Source organism: Acipenser ruthenus, chromosome 5, assembly GCF_902713425.1.
Source record: "Acipenser ruthenus chromosome 5, fAciRut3.2 maternal haplotype, whole genome shotgun sequence".
Lineage (NCBI taxonomy): Eukaryota > Metazoa > Chordata > Actinopteri > Acipenseriformes > Acipenseridae > Acipenser > Acipenser ruthenus.
In genome coordinates, this window is record NC_081193.1 from 25,907,728 (window position 1) to 25,927,319 (window position 19,592).

The 19,592-nt window shown below is 38.6% G+C and overlaps 1 protein-coding gene across 4 annotated transcripts in view; it reads left to right on the forward strand.

The window, feature by feature from the left end:
- Positions 1-934: 934 nt before the first annotated feature.
- The window catches only part of LOC117402906 (ras and Rab interactor 2-like), a 92,014-nt gene continuing 73,356 nt past the window's right edge, over positions 935-19,592 (forward strand). For 2 of the 4 annotated variants that reach the window (XM_034004530.3, XM_034004538.3), the window contains exon 1: positions 935-1,168. The gene's annotated coding sequence lies outside the window, so the exon portion shown is untranslated. The remainder of the gene's footprint in view (positions 1,169-19,592) is intronic. The other 2 variants (XM_034004533.3, XM_034004539.3) reach the window with 1 other exon arrangement.

Below are 19,592 nucleotides of genomic sequence, written 5' to 3' on the forward strand. Positions count from 1 at the left end.
CGTCGACTACACCACCGGGTCAAAGAAAATCCCTGTCATTTAACTTCAGAAATGGCCTCTGGATCAAAGCATGTTACTGGCTGAAGTGTTTCAGACCATAGTGGAAACAGCTGGTTGGTTAATGACAGGAAACAAGTTTTCAAACATAGATTTCTTTAACCTTGTGTAGTACCAGATTTAAAAATATATATATATATTTTTTTTTTTCAAAACTACAAATTTGAGATCTATAACGAATGGACGTGCACAACAGGCAAGATTTATGGATGTTTGTGTTGCTACCATTTTAAAATTTGTGTATGTGAATGCTCTTAATATTACCCTTCAACACTAACCCCAGTTAACACAACCTTCGTCATTTTGGTAGAATGTATTAATCTGTGTTTGTTTTATATTCCCACCATCACACTCCTGGCGGTAATTCTGCCCTACATAATTTAAAAAATGCAAACAGGAGGGTTACCAGTAGGTGGCGCAGCGTGATACTGCTATTCTTCCTAATCCTATTTAGGTCTCAAGTAAAAAAAATAATTTGGTGAATTTAAAACCTATTGCTTATGAGTAAAACACTGCAATTACAGTATATTTGTGTAAACAAACAAGTCACTGTAGAGCTGTAGAGTTAAAACATTTATTAATTAAACAAGTCTTATTAATTAACAGTGCTGTACTTTGTTGATCACCTCGCCAGCTTTTAGAAAAGGATGTGATTTGTATCCTCAGTGTTTTATCCTGTACATCCCTTGAAAAAATTAAAAAAAAGATTCTTAGCAGCGTTAAAATGTCAACATATAAAACAATATAGTCTGTAGATACTAACAGAAGCATCAAGGTCACAGATTGTGTTTTTAAAGTGGATTAAAAACAAAACAAAACAAAACAAAAAAAAAAACGATCCCAGAAATTCCAGCCGAGGCACGTAATGCGAAAGTTAAAGAAGCTAAAAGTTTACTTTGTTCTCTGAACTTTGTTGTAGCGGCCGGTGAGGTCACACATGCGCTGTAGAGGCGACGCAGGAGGCTGCTTTTTAGAACCAAGTATGAATCACTCCAGAAAAACAGAGCCCGCAGAAGTAAAGCTTTAAAAAACAAATCGGAAACCTAGACGCATTTTAATTTAAGTAAAACGACATCTAGGCTGCACGTACAGTGGGTGGAGCATCGGCAAGGTAGGTGTATTATTTACGATCTATTTTCCTATTAACATAAATAACTTTTGAGCCTTTTAAGTTTCACGTAGCAGAAATTTAACGACACTCATACTGTCACTTCCATGATGTGCTTAGATCGAGACGTTTAATGAACATTGGTAGAACGACATGGGAGCGGTATGATAGACTGATTCGGAAAACAGTGCAGTTAGGGTCAGATCATTTTTTGTAAACTGTACCGATAATCACACACACACACAAACGTGTTTATACGGCGTCGGGGACCATTTAACATTGTCAGAGCGGTGTCCCAAAAATAAGACATTTTCAAATGTAAAAATTATATCTAATATACTTCCACGACTGTTTTGAAAAGTGTTAAAAAAAGTCATCTGTGTTTTAGTCATTGATCATCACAGTCAGAAAAAAAAACGAACAAAAACAAACAAAAAAAAAAAATCAGTAGCACATTTAGGCAAACCATTAGCATATTGGCAATTTAGGGATGGCAAGGCGGTAGTTTCCAGCACGCAGTACCTGCATATGCAAACAAATGTTTATATTTGACTGGCACACCATGTGCATTCGCTTCAGGGGCAAAAAGCGCTCTGTGATAGTTACATAGCTTTACAGTTTGGGGGTTTAATGAAATTCCGTAATGGTTTACTGGGAAAACTGATATGTATTGTTTACGCATCTACATTACGTACAGTATGTGTTTGTCAACAATGCATTACATGTAGTCCGCTGAAGTCTGTGTAAGCAGCAGGGGGAGCAATACTTTCAACAGTGAGTAATCTATTTAGTCACTGTGATTGAATGGCGGTACAGCAACTTTGACAGGCACCTCGGTTTATAGTAATTGGCACCCGGTGATCTGTGTTATAGTAATTTAGTAAGTTGCAAGCCTCTCTGGCTGCTGGAAACTGTGACATCATCTTATATAACATTCTGTAAAGCCACCTGAAGTAAGAACAAAAAAATAGAAAGAAAAAAAAGAAAAAGCGTTAATGGCAAAGTTTCTCAATATGCTGTTTGCTTTAATTACGAGGTCACTGAAATCTAACAAAGTACCCCCATTAATTAAAGGCAGATGCTATTGACACCATTGTGTCAGCAGGAAGGAATTCTATAGGCACCCATGTTGCAATAGACAAGAATGCTACTGACACCAGTTTCAAAAGACAAGAATGCAGATAGAAAATAATCGTGTTAATAGCAGCTTTTATTTGTATATCCATTTCTAGAAAAGGGCTGATAGCTTGTTGTGGTGGCTTTTGGAGATGCATGTACCTCTGGTGTAATGTCACTTTGTTTCATCTGCATTATACACCTAATAAAATAATTAATTTTTCACATAGTTGTATGTTTTATTTATTTTGTAGTATTTAAATCTCATTTTTTTGTTTTTGTTATTCTCCTGATAGGTTTTAGTCCTCCCTTTTAATGATAGTGGATTGAATATTTTAGGCATGGTTCTGAACTGAACAACACATTACACTTGCTCCCTATCGGATGCTCCCAATAATTACACCACCCCTGTCACATTTATAGTACTGTATTACATAATACTCGTTGTTATGTGATGTGTTTAATGCATCTGAAAATAAAAATAAAAAACCATTTGCAGGTTAAAGGTCTTTAAATGATCACACTGGTGTACTGCAGTCTGCATTTCTTCTGGTACTTGTATAGATTTTAGATCTCAAAATAATGTATTCCGACTTTACCACTTGCAGATTGTAAATGTTACCAGAACACACCATACTGTGGTTGTCTATTTTTATAGTGTAGAAAAACATATGAAAACATGAATGGTTTATCTAGCAATCTTAACTATCAGTTTTAAACTTTGGAAAGGTCATCACTCTTTCAAACTTATTAGCTTTCTAATTTTAACTTATGTTATAACATTTTTGTGAACAGTATACTGTAATAATTTGTTCAGGGTAAAAGAGTACTTTTTTTAAAATGAGAAAACATTTAAGTTTTTGAATACATTACCAAGTCAATGCATTGGTCATATATACAGAGCAAATCATGCTTAACATGAGGTATGGTAAACATTTATGTCGTGTGAGACCATAGCAGACCTATTACAGATAGTGTTGCAAAGGGTGAAAATATAAAAATATGAAGGAACATTTTTATTTATTTATAATGGAGTTCATTCTTGAATGTGTATAGACACACACACACAGTCTGGAAAGATGCATGTCAGATCCCTGTTTCACACGGCTAGTTTGCCAACCTAGCCAGGAGAAAGGAGGAATGCAAATTGGCAAGCCAACCATCTCAATTTAGACACCAACTGACCTTCGGAGGAGCATTTTGTATGAGACTGTTCAATGTAAAGGGAAAACTGCTCCGAATACGACCCAGAGGGAGCTGGTCTCTTGCTGGTGCCTCTTAACTGGCAGAGGTGCACCTCATGAAGGTAGACCACTAATTCTATCATATCCAAATTGGCATGGGAGAATTTTTTTAATTTCTTTAAGTGTTTATGTGAAGAAAAAAAAAGCATCCACATATTTAGTGAAGAACTGAAGTAACCGTTGTTGTATTTACTCTTTACAGTGCATTGTGTAATAAGCAAAAGGTTTTGAACAGACATGCAATGCACATGTATAAACATTGTCAGGCCCAGCTGTCAGTATCAGATTGAATCCCACATACTGTACTTCATGCATTGACATGAGAGTATTTTACAAAGACATGCAATACCTTCTAGCATCTGACTTACAGGTGAAGGGATCATTCTTAAGATAGTGACCCCAAACAATATAAATTATACAAACAACATGAAAAGCAATGAACAGCAGGGTGTTCTCAAAAACATGGTCTGGCAGGCAGTCTCCTGATTTATCACATGCACTGCAATGGGATGAACTTGACAGAGAAGTGAGATAAACAACACATTTTGGAATTCAGTAGCACAAGATTAATTCTAAAAATGTACTGCTACAATGCCTTAAATGCTTACATTTTGCAGAGGTAAAAGGTGGCTATTTTGATGAGTGCAAGATTTCAGCTAAATTTTATAAACAGGCTTGTGTTTTTTTGTTCCTGCAGTCTGGGCATGCTTCATACTGCTGCTACACAACCTCTTAAACTAGACTCCTGCACAGTGCTTTTCAACAAAAGACAAGCGTGTTTGTGCAATAAAAGGCAAATCATTATTTTTAAAGTTTTACAGGCACAAAGCTTATGAAATGGATTTTCGATAATAAAAATAAATAAATAAATAAGTCAAACATCCTAGGTAGCACTCTAACTGTACAAACAAGTTAGCAACACGCTAAAAGAGATGGTGTTTTTAATGCTGTTAGATTTGGTTTAAGAAATAAGAGGACAGCCTTGAATTTCTCAACGCTGCCAACTTGCAAGAAATTAAAATAAGTAAATAAATAAATAAATAAATAAATAGCCTTATATAAACAGCAAATGTTGGAGGGCCAAAAGAATTTCCTGTTTTCCTGTACAATGACTATCCAACCATCTCATTTCCTCTCGGACTGTCGAATGAGTAAAGAACCTATTCGGCAGGAGCTGGTGGAAAATACAGTAGATCCTGTCAGAAAACCACAGTGCAATTCAACACTATTGTCTTTCACAGCTTGGCTGGATGTCAGGGTGCGAGGGTGTTCAGGTCGGGATTGTACAGTGCTGTGAGGGGAAGCCCACGTGGCATCTTCCAGGTAGCAGCTTATTGTCTGTCACCTACAGCGTGTTCGTAGCCCAACAGAGATCATTTACTGTATGGCTTTCCATGTGTTCACAGAGAAAATAGGCAGTATTTGTGGGACAAATGCTAAATCACCAAGTGTAGCTAGATGAGATAAAATGTGTCTGTGCTGCAGTAAATTAAAAAAATGAGAATATCCAATACTTCTGTGAAAACTCCAGTTGAGGGAAGTGGGGGAACCCATCATGGTCCTTCTGAAAGAGGTGGAATGGGATCCGCACTATTACAATGTCAAGCATTGGGAATAGTTTTCCTAAACATGGCCAAGGATTGTAAGGTGGATGAAGCCAACTTCTTCCTATATAAAATCTAACAGAAACATATGGAGTGCATTGCAGTTCTCACCGCAACATGGTGGTTCGTCTGGTTTTCTTAGTTTTGAACTGTCTGGTGTCTGCTTTACATGACAGGCATTGTGTTATCCACATGGTCACTATTAATAACATGTGCTACATCTGCTTTAAAAGGCATGGTTGTGTGTGACTTAGATGTCTCTTATTGGTGGCTGATTCAGTTGTCATAACAAAGTGGGCAAAACACGTCATTACTTTTTAAAATGATTAAACAGCTTTGCCCTGCTTTTGAATGCAATGGCAAGGGGACGTTGGCTTCTACAGTATGACAATAAAAATGAGTCGAGCTATGTAGAACTCCTCCTGTAAACCTCTTGCAGACTTGCTGTCAGTATAACCAATATAACTATTTTATGGCAGATGTTTATAGTTTCTGAAAATCTTATATTAAAGGGATTATAAAGCATAATAACCAAGGTTTTAAAAGCATCTGCAGTACTAAAAGATAGGTGGACAGCCATTGTCTTACAATCTATTTAGTCCTGAGTTTGCAGAATTTGTATGACCCAACAACACAATGTCCATGTTCTGTAACACAATGATTAAAAAAAAAAAATCTGTCTATGTGTGTATATATATATATATATATATATATATATATATATATATATATATAATTACACAAAGAAGTTAGACTGAGAAGTTGTTTATAGTTTGAACAACACCGGTACTGTATTTACTGTAGAAATATTGCATGAATCACTAGTATAGCAAATTGGGGGACATGCTGTAGGAGTGTTAGATCCGAGGCTCGTTATAACCGAGAGCCTTATAGCGAGGGAGCACTGTGTGTTTGTGTGTGTGTGTGTGTGTGTGATGACTTTAATTGAACTAATAATTAGCAGAATTTGACTTTTTTAAATTGTTTAGGTTACAAAAAGTTGGAGATTCAAGTTCCTTTTATAATTTTTGTATATATTTATATATATACACATAGAATTTTGTTGCTCCCGCGGCCCACTCGGCCCACAGTTTGGGTGCCCCTGCTGTAACATACCATACTAAATTTCATGACTGACAGTAGCTTGACTGACTCGCTGCCAAACACAGCCAGTTTGACCCCTGTAATGTTTGTAGATGTTTAAAAAAATAAGATTTTCAGCTGATTAGATGCGGTAAATTAATAGGGGGTGAAAGTTTGAAAGGTGCCCAGAGGACCGGTTTAAATTACCTAAATTAAGGAACTCTTTTTTTTTTTTTTAAAGAATAATCTGTAAAATGAGTCTTGTTGAGGCTGTGTCAGAGGATTGGAATTTAGGAAGAGGGTGATATCTGCCAGGTCATTATTAAGCACCCCACCCATCACCCTGAAAAGGGAAAATGACCTAGACTTGGAGTAATTACTAAAACGAGCCTCAGTGAGTTCAGCTTCAGTTTTTAAAAGCACAGATTCCTTCAGTGACAATTGAGTGGTACTGCAGCTCACAGCTGATTAATAGATGGTACCTGTCCATATCATTTTTACAGGGTTTTGACTTCCAAAAGTATTGGCTTCCTAAGAGACTGCCTTGCCCTTGGTGTGTGTGATCATGTTTTGACATACCGGTATGGTTCTGAACAATGTTTTTGTGTACTCAAAACCCTATATGTTATGAGGATTAAGGATTGGCTTGTTGTTAAACGTCTTGGAGGCAATATGTCTTTGTCATGTTTCCTGCCTGCTGCTGCTGTGTTTAACTGATTTTAGTGCATCTGGAATCTGTATTTTTTAAATATCCTGGGGTTATTAATACACATTTATGTATGGTTAGGTTAGGAATTTTTGATAAAGGGATATATACAGTGCCTTGCGAAAGTATTCGGCCCCCTTGAACTTTGCGACCTTTTGCCACATTTCAGGCTTCAAACATAAAGATATGAAACTGTAATTTTTTGTGAAGAATCAACAACAAGTGGGACACAATCATGAAGTGGAATGAAATTTATTGGATATTTCAAACTTTTTTAACAAATAAAAAACTGAAAAATTGGGTGTGCAAAATTATTCAGCCCCCTTAAGTTAATACTTTGTAGCGCCACCTTTTGCTGCGATTACAGCTGTAAGTCGCTTGGGGTATGTCTCTATCAGTTTTGCACATCGAGAGACTGAAATTTTTGCCCATTCCTCCTTGCAAAACAGCTCGAGCTCAGTGAGGTTGGATGGAGAGCATTTGTGAACAGCAGTTTTCAGTTCTTTCCACAGATTCTCGATTGGATTCAGGTCTGGACTTTGACTTGGCCATTCTAACACCTGGATATGTTTATTTGTGAACCATTCCATTGTAGATTTTGCTTTATGTTTTGGATCATTGTCTTGTTGGAAGACAAATCTCCGTCCCAGTCTCAGGTCTTTTGCAGACTCCATCAGGTTTTCTTCCAGAATGGTCCTGTATTTGGCTCCATCCATCTTCCCATCAATTTTAACCATCTTCCCTGTCCCTGCTGAAGAAAAGCAGGCCCAAACCATGATGCTGCCACCACCATGTTTGACAGTGGGGATGGTGTGTTCAGGGTGATGAGCTGTGTTGCTTTTACGCCAAACATAACGTTTTGCATTGTTGCCAAAAAGTTCGATTTTGGTTTCATCTGACCAGAGCACCTTCTTCCACATGTTTGGTGTGTCTCCCAGGTGGCTTGTGGCAAACTGTAAACGACACTTTTTATGGATATCTTTAAGAAATGGCTTTCTTCTTGCCACTCTTCCATAAAGGCCAGATTTGTGCAGTATACGACTGATTGTTGTCCTATGGACAGAGTCTCCCACCTCAGCTGTAGATCTCTGCAGTTCATCCAGAGTGATCATGGGCCTCTTGGCTGCATCTCTGATCAGTCTTCTCCTTGTATGAGCTGAAAGTTTAGAGGGACGGCCAGGTCTTGGTAGATTTGCAGTGGTCTGATACTCCTTCCATTTCAATATTATCGCTTGCACAGTGCTCCTTGGGATGTTTAAAGCTTGGGAAATCTTTTTGTATCCAAATCCGGCTTTAAACTTCTCCACAACAGTATCTCGGACCTGCCTGGTGTGTTCCTTGTTCTTCATGATGCTCTCTGCGCTTTAAACGGACCTCTGAGACTATCACAGTGCAGGTGCATTTATACGGGGACTTGATTACACACAGGTGGATTCTATTTATCATCATTAGTCATTTAGGTCAACATTGGATCATTCAGAGATCCTCACTGAACTTCTGGAGAGAGTTTGCTGCACTGAAAGTAAAGGGGCTGAATAATTTTGCACGCCCAATTTTTCAGTTTTTTATTTGTTAAAAAAGTTTGAAATATCCAATAAATTTCGTTCCACTTCATGATTGTGTCCCACTTGTTGTTGATTCTTCACAAAAAATTACAGTTTCATATCTTTATGTTTGAAGCCTGAAATGTGGCAAAAGGTCGCAAAGTTCAAGGGGGCCGAATACTTTCGCAAGGCACTGTATCTGCTTTATACTGTGACTTTGAATGAGCACACAAAATAAAAAGAAAAATCCCTCATTTTTTGTCATCATACAATGTTGTGTAGAACAAAATATACTGTATGAAGGTTTGTTAAACATGAGTATGTTGGTCCGTAATTGTTGTATGTTGCTGTACAGTATGTGTTTTTAAAAATCTTTTTTTATTTTTTATTTGGTATCCTTTTTTTGCTACATATTCTCTGTAAATTGGCTTTTCAGGTGCTCAGGCATAGCAATAGCACCATGTTTATCAGTGAGTCAGTGTCCACAGTTATTTGCCAGATAAGATACATATCAATAAATGTTATATGATATTATTAGGTAAAATTCGGATTTGAAAGTATTTATATATTTGTAGTCCACTTGTCCGTAGTAAAAGGGACCCCTATTCTAGATGTAGTGTAGGCCATTTCCTCTCTTGTAGATTAATTTCAGTGTTCACAATGGTATTTATAGAGGCAGTGGTCTGCCTTCCTGATCTGTATTTTGGAAGGATGCGTTGACGAAACTGTTGTCTATTTCCAGTGCTAAATTTGACGTGTACGTGGCTGAGCCAAAAATAAATGATCTTCAGCAGAAATGAAAAGAGTGCAGGCACGCCATGACTATAAATATCCAAACCAATCTGTCATTGGAGGCTGAATGAAAAAAAATAAATAAATAAATAATTGGTTTAAAAATAAAACTTAACTTCTTGAGGTATTCATCGGATTCTAACCCACACCTACTTTAAAAAGACACATATCATGTTTTCCACAGTGGAAAGTCATTAGGTGTTTGTGTCGGTTCCTTCACCTAATACCTAGTGCCCCCAGAAAAACATGGCGGCATGGCCTATTTATTATTATTATTATTATTATTATTATTTATTTCTTAGCAGACGCCCTTATCCAGGGCGACTTACAATCGTAAGCAAAAACATTTCAAGCGTTACAATACAAGTAATACAATAAGAGCAAGAAATACAATAACTTTTGTTCAAGTAAAGTACAAGTTTGACAAACCACAATTCAATAATACAGCAGGTAATAGTGATAGTTACATCAGGATATGATTAAATAGTGGTAGTTACATCAGGATGTGATTAAATACAAAGTACTACAGGTTAAAAACTTGGCAGATTACAGTATTCTGAAGTACAGGATTAAATGCAGTAAAATAGGGGCTGATAAGAGCAAAATAAAGCACATTTACATGAAGGGTGATAGTGTCCCAGGATACAAACAGAGGAGTTCTACAGGTGCTCTTTGAAGAGGTGAGTCTTAAGGAGGCGCCGGAATGTGGTCAGGGACTGGGCAGTCCTGACATCTATAGGAAGGTCATTCCACCACTGCGGAGCAAGTGTGGAGAAGGAGCGGGCTTTGGAGGCAGGGGAGCGTAGCGGTGGTAGAGCTAGTCTTCTAGTGCAGGCAGAGCGGAGAGGTCGAGTGGGGGTGTAGGGAGAGATGAGGGTCTGGTGGTAGCTGGGTGCAGACTGGATTTAAAAAGGAGTAGGCCTAGGTGAAAACATTAAGGGTTTTGAATTTGCGTGTTGCATCACTATCTTTTGAGCCTTGAAAAATATTTTATGATTGAACCTTATGGGGCATTCCAAGAAAATGTTACATTTGTTAAACTAATTAAACATCAGACAAATAGCCAATGGTGACGATGGGTCTACCCTAATACAGTACACACACACACATTTTATCATCAAATAGTATTGGGTCATGAGAGTGTTTTCTCCAAGATGATATAAACAATTTGATAATGTGTGTTTTCTAAAACACTTTTACAAATATTTAAAAAGAACAATATAAAAGTGCCAGCTTCTTGGAAAAAGTAAATATGCCTACAGTACATGCAATTGCAATCTTAGGTGTCAAGTTACATTGTTACTTGAGCTGAACAGGTATTTATTTATCCAAGATGGATAGATAATTGTAGCATGGTCTTTGAATCACTGCATTCCTGTTTTTAAATAGGCCATGCCTCCATGCTATGGTGTGGACATGTTTTTGGGGGTACTAGGTACTGTATTAGGTGAAGTAACATAACTACCCATTTATATATATTGATTTTATAATAACTGTAATTGATCAAATGCAACTTCATTAGTACCAAGTATACTACAGTAACGGCCTCATTGTTACAGAATAATGACCCTATAATTAGACTGTAAATGACTATGTGATGTGTGTCTCCTAACTGAATGTGTCACTGCTCAAGAAGCTCACCCGGCTGCTTTGTCAGCACTTTTTAACTAAGAGTCACACTGGGCTAACCTTTCTTGCTGTGAGCTTGATCATTCATTCGTTCACTCCTGGGCTTTGTTTAGCAAGCTGGCAGTTCTGCTGTGATAATGGCAGTTTACTGACTGGCTTTTCCCACGGTCCTATTTACAATTAGACAAGTAGTTCCCTGCTTATAGTTCTAGACTGGGTACCCCAGTGCAATATTATGCCAAACCTGTTCGCAGTAGCTAAACTTGTATAAGATACAGTAACAGCTTACATTTCTTTTTTCTTGAAAAAACAGATGAGCTTCCAACCTAAACATGCCAGTAAAGTGCTGTTAGTCTAGTTATATCCATCTTTTCCTGAACCTTATGGCACTTCAGCAGTATTTAGTTTGCTGAAGCTTAGTACTGTAGGCTTCAGTCAGATGTGTAGAAGTTACTGCAGACCGCCAGCCTTTTTCAATAGGGTTTTCCCTAACTTAACCTTCTCTGTTGCTGCTCCAGGGATAACTGAATAGCTGATAGCTGAACAAATAGCTGTTCGTTCCAAAGAAGACTGTTCAAAGCTGTAATCACTGGGATGAGTTGGCTGCATTCAGAGTCGGCTGGGTGAATGATTTGAAATTTGAATGAAATCAAATATTTTTCTTATTTAATTATTTAAATTATAAAAAAATTAAAAAATTTAGTCTTGGGGAACACTTGCCAACAGTTCTTAGGCTCTTCTCCAAACTTGAAATAAAACAAAACTGTAAACCTAAAAAAACAGTATATTCTTCTTTAGAGTCACAGTAATTGTATCTTTTTCAATAGAAAATGTCTCAGCTATTGTGGGGGAAGGGGGTTGAGATTAATTTGTTTCATGGAAATATCACATTGTAAGGGTTTATAGCAACTGTTTTATATACTGTAATGCTAGTTAACACTGAGAATTACCAGATGTTTTATGTGTGTGTCAGGATGTGAGTGTGTGGGGAAGGATAGAATGTCCAAACAGCCATTGTAGTTCCACAAATGACCGTCTCTTTATTTACAAACGGATTACCCCTGGTACCAACAATGGTATTTGGGTAAGACGAACGGTGAGTTTGCAGTCCCAAATAAAAGCAATAAATACAATATCCAGTCCACCAGTGCACACACAGGTTGAGGTGATGGGGAAGTGTAGGTGCTCCAGTGAATGTCCAGTGGCTGTGCTGTGGCAGTATAGATTCTCCAGGGGGGTCGTGCTGGCTCGGTTGCTTCAGCTCCTGGATTCGTAGCACTCTGCTAATACACAAAAACTACCAAACACAAGCAGCACTCCGACGTGTTTGCTTTTTCAGCGTAAGCGGCCGTACTCGCGTGGCTGCGTCCCCTTTGTACTGCTAAACCCCCAGTGATCAATGCGGTACCCCGCTCTATCCAATTGCCGCACACAACACAGCTGATCACAATAGTCGTTCAGCAGTGTTACAGCTACGCTCTTTCCCCTAGATGGCCAACTTCCGGTTCTGTCCTACCATCGAGTCGGCCTATCCCTGTGAAGGTGTACCACCAACCTTACTTAGCGCCCTTCCTGATCAGGAAGTAGATTTGCAGCTTCATTCTTTCACTTTCACAGTATGAGATAATATCAGTTGAAATGCATTTATAATGTGGCACAGTAATAGTGCTTCATTTGTTTGCTTTAAAGAATGAAGCCCTTCAAGCCACATTACAATAATGTGCATGTTAATTGACCGTTCATTTTCTGTAATTACTAAAACATAAAATGAGCAATTTGTTACCTTTGTATTATGAATTTTTGGCTACAGTGTAACAGATGTTGAATTATGGTCTGTGCATGCTGGCAGTCCTGAAATCTTAAGCAGTTTATGACCTGAAATCTTTCTAAAATGCCTGTAGTGGTAAACTAAATATAAAAAGGAACCTGCAACTGATTAGAATTTTTTTAAACCCAGACTTATCAGAGAATTTATTTTGCCAAAAGAAACACAAACTATCTACCCCTAAGAGTTATTATTTGGAGAGCAGTGGCAAAGATGCAGTTCATAGTCTATCATATCATTATCCCTTGTTTTAATGATTCCCTAAATGATCATGCACACTTTGCAAACGGACAGACAAAATAGTGTAATTTTAAACTGGCATCCATCTCAAAGCAGATGGTAGTCTAATGATATGGTAGCCTAAAATAGTCCTAAACCAGTACTATAAGTACAGTAGTAGCCTTTCTTGTCTAAGCAGAAGCTCTGAGGCCAAATCAGAACCACATACATGTAACCACGTTGGCAGTGTGGATTGGGGAATAGTTTGGTTGATGTTTCTGCTTTCACCTATTGTAGACTTAAGCCCCTGTCACACTGGCATGATCTACCTGGGCCAGAACCTACCCAGGCAGAACCGGTGTCATGTGGGCCGGGTACACAATTTCAAACTACTTTTGATAAAGTAGGGTTGACCTGGGTGACAGATGCAAGTGAACAATACATGTATCAATGCCCTGGAAGCAGCTTGTTACGGACGCTTCCATCCAAGCTTCTTTGGATTGAACCGTCGGCCCAGATGTTGATTAGAGCAAATGTTTCATCATTCCTGCTGCAATCAGGCTCATGGTTTGTCTCAAGCAACAGAAATATGGCTAAACAGAATAAACAGATATGTTCCTTGCGGAAGGGAAACCTTCACATAGGCTATTTTGCTGTGTGGCTGTTTGTTATTGTGTCGGCTTACAAACGGCCATCAAGCATTTTGTCTTGCTCAACCCGGGTCAGAGCGCGTAGACCCACATCTTGAGGTAGGTCGCTGGGACCCGGGTTAACCTGGGTACGACCCAGGTACGTGGTTTCACATTACGTGGGATTGTGACCTGGGTAGCTAGGACCCGGGTCCGGACCCGGGTAGGCGTGCAAGTGTCAAAGGGGCTTTAAAGCCTTTCAGAAACTGTATTTGCTCTGGGAAGTGCATGTAGGGCAGCAGTGTGGAGTAGTGGTTAGGGATCTGGACACTTGACCGGAGGGTCGTGGGTTCAATCCCAGGTGGGGGACACTGCTGCTGTACCCTTGAGCAAGGTACTTTACCTAGATTGCTCCAGTAAAAACCCAACTGTATAAATGGGTAATTGTATATAAAAAAAAATAAAAAAATAATGTGATATCTGTGTAATGTGAAATGTATAATGTGTATAATGTGATATCTTGTAACAATTGTAAGTCACCCTGGATAAGGGCGTCTGCTAAGAAATAAATAATAATAAATAATAATGTAGGTAAATTCCTGCCGCTGCTGTAGAATTTGCCAGCTCCTGTGGTCCCGCATGTTGTGGTCAGATTAATCAGCTCTGCACATGTCAGTTCTTTTCTTACTCGGCAGTATAATGTAATTTGGATGTTAGTCGGAAATTCAAACTGACAGACTTTTGGTTTGTATTACAGTAGTATTATGTTGTTATGATATTTATAAAGTGTTTACGTTACAGTGCGGAGACCAGCAACCGACTTTGACCTTTGCCTTACAATACCTGCAGGTGTGAAAATTTATTTTATTAATAAATAATATCCCAAAATATATCAGACTTTTTTTTTTTCTTAAAGATGTATCACTTTTATGTTTTTTTTTTTTTTTTCACTAACTATAGAAAGACATGAAGGCCTCTTTGAAATTACTCATTCATCACAGTGGGTGCTTTGTAGAAGAGTTCTCAAGTTCCAAATTTAGATCTTTCTGGAATGCAAAATGTTGTCTATTCAGGATGTAGATCTACACACAGTACAATAAGTGTATTAGATGTACACAAAATGTCAATTTACATTTAGATACAGTGCCTTGCATAAGTATTCACCCCCCTTGGACTTTTCCACATTTTGTAGTGTTACAACCTGGAATTAAAATGGATTTCATTGGGATATTTACCATTTGATTTACACAACATACTTAACACTTTGAAGGTGCAAAATATTTTTTTATTGTGACACAAAAGTTAATTAAACAAAAAAAAGACATTTGTTGGTTGCATAAGTATTCACCCCCCTGAGTCAATACTTGGTAGAAGCACCTTTGGCAGCAATTACAGCTGTGAGTCTTTTTGGGTAAGTCTCTACCAGCTTTGCACATCTGGATCCTGCAATTTTTGCCCATTCTTCTTGGCAAAATTGCTCAAGCTCTGTCAAGTTGGATGGGGACCATTGGTGAACAGCAATTTTCAAGCCTTTCCAGAGATTCTCAATCAGATTGAGGTTTGGGCTTTGACTGGGCCATTCTAAGACATTCAGGTTCTTGTTTTTAAACCACTCCAGTGTAGCTTTGGCTGTGTGCTTAGGGTCATTGTCCTGCTGGAAGGTGAACCTCCGCCCCAGTCCCAGGTCTCTTGCAGACTGAAATAGGGTTTCCTCTAGAATTTCCCTGTATTTGGCTCCATCCATCTTGCCCTCAATCCTGACCAGTTTCCCAGTCCCTGCCGATGAAAAGCATCCCCATAACATGATGCTGCCACCACCGTGCTTCACTGTGGGGATTGTGTTCTCAGGGTGATGAGCAGTGTTGGCTTTGCGCCACACATAGCGTTTTGCGCAAAGACCAAAAAGTTCAATTTTGGTCTCATCAGACCAGAGAACCTTTTTTCACATGTTTGCTGTGTCTCCCACATGCCTTTTGGCAAAATTCAAACATCCAAACGGGATTTGATATGGGTTTTTTTCAGCAATGGCTTTCTTCTCACCAGTCTTCCATAAAGCCCAGCTTTGTGGAGCGTCCGGGTTATAGTTGTCCCATGGACGGTTTCTCCCATCTCAGCTGTGGATCTCTCCAGCTCCTTCAGAGTTACCATTGGCCTCTTGGTTGCTTCTCTGACTAATGCCCTCCTTCCCTGGTCACTGAGTTTTGGTGGACGGCCTTCTGTAAGCAGAGTTGCGGTTGTGCCATATTCTTTCCATTTTTTAGTAATGGATTTAACGGTGCTCTGGGGGATGTTCAAAGTTTGGGATATTTTTTATAACCCAACCCTGATTGGTGTTTCTCCAGAACTTTATCCCGGACTTGTTTTGATAGCTCCTTGGTCTTCATGATGCTGTTTGTTTAGATATGCTCTCTAACAAACTCTGGGGCCTTCCAGGAACAGGTGTATTTAATCTGAGATCATGTGACACTTTAATTGCACACAGATGGACTCCATTCAACTAATTATGTGACTTCTGAAGGCAATTGGTTGCACCAGAGCTTATTTAGGGGTGTCACAGCAAAGGGGGTGAATACTTATGCAATCAAGACTTTTCAGTTTTTTATTTGTAAATAATTTTGAAAAATATGTAGATTTTTTTTCCCCACTTCGACATTATGGACTATTTTGTGTAGATCAGTGACAAAAAATCCTAATTAAATCCATTTTAATTCCAGGTTGTAACACTACAAAATGTGGAAAAGTCCAAGGGGGTGAATACTTATACAAGGCACTGTATATAATGGATAGCACTGGTTTGCCCAGAGTAGTGGTCATAAGGTAATTTTAACTTTGTTGATTTAATATTGTACTAGGTGGTATCCTTAGCTTTGTTTAGCTTAACCTTAATAAATCGAAGCATCCATTTTATTTTGTGAATTTTTTTGGTGGTTTCTTTTTTGCCAGGTTCCCCTGCTAAACATACTGAGAATTCATACCATGTCTGGACCATAACAGCCAAGCTACTGTAATAAATGTGGATGTTACCTAACCTTGGAAATATTAACAAATGCACAACCAGGAAATTGTGTCATCTGTTATTTTTAACCACTTTGCCACTTAAATTTAAAGCAAACCAAAATACAGATTCTGTTTTGTTTTATTTTACATTTCCATTGATCATTACAAATCACATCCGGTACAGTCATTTACATACTACTTCAAAAGCACAAGACAAATTCCTAAGAATTTAGATTTAAGGATTAAGGGGCCGATGTAAGGATATGTGCAAAGTGATTGCTGCCAAAATACATGTTTAGCTGGCGTAAAGTGGGACTTTAGCGGTCACAAAAAATGTGGCTATGTAAAGAATGGTTTTCACCTGGCGTTCTGCACCCACTATCAAATTAGCACTTTGCCATCATTAATCAATAGAAATTATTTTGAAAAGTAATCAAATGAAGAAAAGAGCAAAGAATTAGGCGGGGATCTGGAGTATTAAGAAGGCACAAAAGTTATAATGAGATGTAAGGATTTTGCCTTGCACTTTGGCAATTGCTGACCCTCCAAAAACTTTGCACCTCCTATGACAAGGTGCAAGCCATTGTAGAAGTGAGTAATTAAGAGTTGTATAAAACAACACACCTTCAGACCTGTCACTGGCCTCATGATGGCTGCTGTGGTACACTGCCTGATGCATATCTGAGCTCTCCCAATCTGGCTTTATGCCTAATCACAGCACTGAGACGGCTTTAGTTTGTGTCTTAAATGACCTTTTGTTAAATTCTGACTTGGGTGCACCTATGTTGCTGTCTTTGGACCTACCAGCTGCCTTCGATATTGTCAACCACTTTATACTTGTACAGACTAAAATCCGTTGTGGGGGTAGATGGTGGTGTTCTTGATTGGTTTGTGTCTTATCTGTCAGGACGAACACAATCCGTTAAATTTGATGAATTTCCATTAGCTAACTTGGATGTTAATTCTGGTGTCCCCCAGGTTTCGGTTTTGGGCCCACTGCTCTTTAACATCTACATGTTGCCCCTGGGCGAGATCATCCGTAGACAGTGTTCACTTTCATTCTTATGCAGGTGACACACAGCTATATCTGAAATTGAATACTGTATTCCTTCGAATTTGAAACACGCTTTTTAAACCATTTTTTGCTTCTCAAAAATAACCTGCGTCTTAAATTTGAGTACAGTATAGTTGTGTGTATTGAAATCACCAACAAAAGACGTAACTACCCGAGTACACAAACAGCAATGTAACTGACTGCCGAGAAAAGACAACAAAGGCGTCTGCCCGAATGACAACGTGACACTGCTGACAAAAAACAAGCCAAGCTTCCTGAGGAATTCCAAAAGAAATGTTTCAATTTCAGCATTTCTAACAAACAGTACCAGCTTGGACAGATAGGAAATGCTGATCAGACCCTGTATTTTGGGACATGCCAAGCACTGTTCAGTGCTGTTGTGGTTGCTGGGTTACATGTTTCCTGATGCCGTGGAGTGTTGTGTCGTGCTTGCTATTGTGTGTGATGCCGTAAGTGAGTGGTGGTGTGTGTAAGACAGAGACATCATCTTAAGTATTATACAGCACAATAAACAAGCTCTGTGGTTAATCTACAACAACACTGTTGCGTGTCAGTTTTGTACAAGGTTGTATCTTTGTAAATACGTATTTATTTGATGCTTTATTTTTTCCTCAAATTGAGGGTGGTAAATTTGGGCTGTGTCTTAAATTCAAGGGCGTCTTAAATTCGAAGGAATACGGTACTAACGTTTCTTCTGATATATTAATGCTTACCAAGTGTCTTGCAGACACTGAATCTTGGATGTCTGCTAATTTTTTTGCTGCTAAATGCTAGTAAAACTGAACTTCTGCTACTGGCTATAAAACACAATTGAAATATTTTACTTATTTTCAGTTTAGTTATGGTAACTATCTACTGCAGCCTTCAGCTTCTATAAAGAGCCTCGGGGTACACTTAGACGCCACAATCTCTTTTGAGGCACATGTTTCTTCTGTTGTCACCCTCTTTTTTTCCATTTACAGAAGATTGCCAAAGTTCAACATTTGATCTATGCATTTGTAACCTCAAGGCTTGACTATTGTAACTCCCTATTTACAGGCCATCCATCTAAAGCAATTGATAGATTACAAATAGTTCAGAATGCAGCTTCCAAAATCTGGTATGAAAAAGTACCACCACATTACACCCACTTCTGGCTTCAGTGGCTTCCCATTAAGTATCGAATCTTTTTTAAACTACTTCTCCTGACTAATCGCTCACTCAGTGGTATTGGTCCTGCTTACCTTACTGAATTACTTTGTCCTTGTCAGCTGATTGGTACCCTTAGATCCTGCCAGGCTGGCCTGCTGGTTGTTCCTGATGTGAAATGGGTTGGTCTTGGTGGTCGGTCCTTTAGCCAGCAGGCTCCTGTGCTATGGAATGACCCCCTTGCTGACATCAGGAACTGACAGTCAGTAGATCGGTTTAAAAAAAGGTCTTAAGCCTTATCTGTTCGGTCTTGGATTTGGTTAAGGCCCTTGAGAAGAGCATCTCTCGTTGTCCTCTGCTATCTGTTTGCTTTTATAGCCAAATTTGCTTTTCGTGTTTATGTCCTGATACAGCACATGCCATAGCTGATTTAACTGGGGTGGTGTACTGTATCTAATAATTAGTGTACAGAGCAAAGGTCTGCTGATACTCGTACTCGTAATTGCCTTTAAGAAGTATTTATCGGCAGGTATTAAATAAATCCATTCATTGTGTTGATTTCAAAACCAGAAAGGCTGTCCTTCCTTTGCCTTTTTTAATCAATGGCAATTAACTTCCGCATTAAGAACATAAGAACATAAGAACATAAGAACATAAGAACATAAGAAAGTTTACAAACGAGAGGAGGCCATTCAGCCCATCTTGCTCGTTTGGTTGTTAGTAGCTTATTGATCCCAGAATCTCATCAAGCAGCAGCTTGAAGGATCCCAGGGTGTCAGCTTCAACAACATTACTGGGGAGTTGGTTCCAGACCCTCACAATTCTCTGTGTAAAAA